The sequence below is a fragment of the Penaeus monodon genome, chromosome 21 (genome assembly GCF_015228065.2).
Source record: "Penaeus monodon isolate SGIC_2016 chromosome 21, NSTDA_Pmon_1, whole genome shotgun sequence".
Taxonomy (NCBI): Eukaryota; Metazoa; Arthropoda; class Malacostraca; order Decapoda; family Penaeidae; genus Penaeus; species Penaeus monodon.
Window position 1 is genome coordinate 13,958,656 of NC_051406.1, and position 1,109 is coordinate 13,959,764.

Genomic DNA, 1,109 nt, shown 5'->3' on the forward strand with positions numbered 1-1,109 from the left:
ATAATTCATTAAAATTAAGCAGCAGCAGATTACCAAGCCTCTTAGCGTGCATTGGCGTTAAACAAGATGGAAAGCTCTCCAAATTGCTTCTCATTTGCTCAGACCGCCTCTGCGGCCTTCTACCAGAAAGCGACATGGGGGGGGGGTACATGCCATCCATATTGTCTCCGATAACGAAACTGCGATGTTCTTTCTCGTCTGGTAATTTTTTTGCAAAATGTTAAGAGCATTTTAATGAACATAGTCTATGCGGATGAAAATGACAACGTATTCACCAAGAAAAAAAAAACGCTCGTTTACACAATTAATGTGTTTATCATAAGTTGAGTTGCCGCGAGGAATTTTTCCTGAAACGCATTTCAGATTATGAATTGCTGAACTTGACAGACAAATTACGTGATAGTATCCATGAAAAAAAAACTAAAGACTTCTGTACAGTGGTAGTGCTCAGAGGTTTTCCAGCACAGTGAACTATCTACGCCGTCTCGCATGTTTCAAAAGCCAAATGATGATGGGACATTAGAATTGCCAAAACAACAGCATAAATGAGTAAAATGAGAATATATAAAGAAACACATGAACAAAGAGATGAATAAACAAAATAAATGAACTTAGTAATCTTCCTATCCACTCTGTCCAAACAGTATCTGGTTCAGTTTATCGCCAGTACTTATAATGCAGGACATATTTTCAACGTCGCTTCTTGTCTGAATATTTGATGTGTTCTTCGGACTCACTGTGGTTGTAATGTGCGTCTCCCAGTTTATCTTATTATGTAGGTTTTGTTTCTTACTCGAAAGTGTTTCATTTTTTTGTATGTTTGTTTTGGTTTCTTTTCTGTTTTTTCGTTTTTTTCTAAATTCGTTTCGGATTCTCCTCCGCCATCTTGGATTCTACCTGCATACGTGAAAAGCGTATTTGTTTGAAACGAATAAAAACGTTATCAATTACAAGAATACTGGTTATATTAGTTCAGCTTTTATCGCCCTTGGACGCACAATTTGGAGAGAGAAGAAAGCACGAGGGTGGGAATCTGTACGCCATCTTGGTCTACCCTATTAGGCAACCTCCGTCCCTTTGGCTAATGGCTTGCGGCAGCGACGGAATTC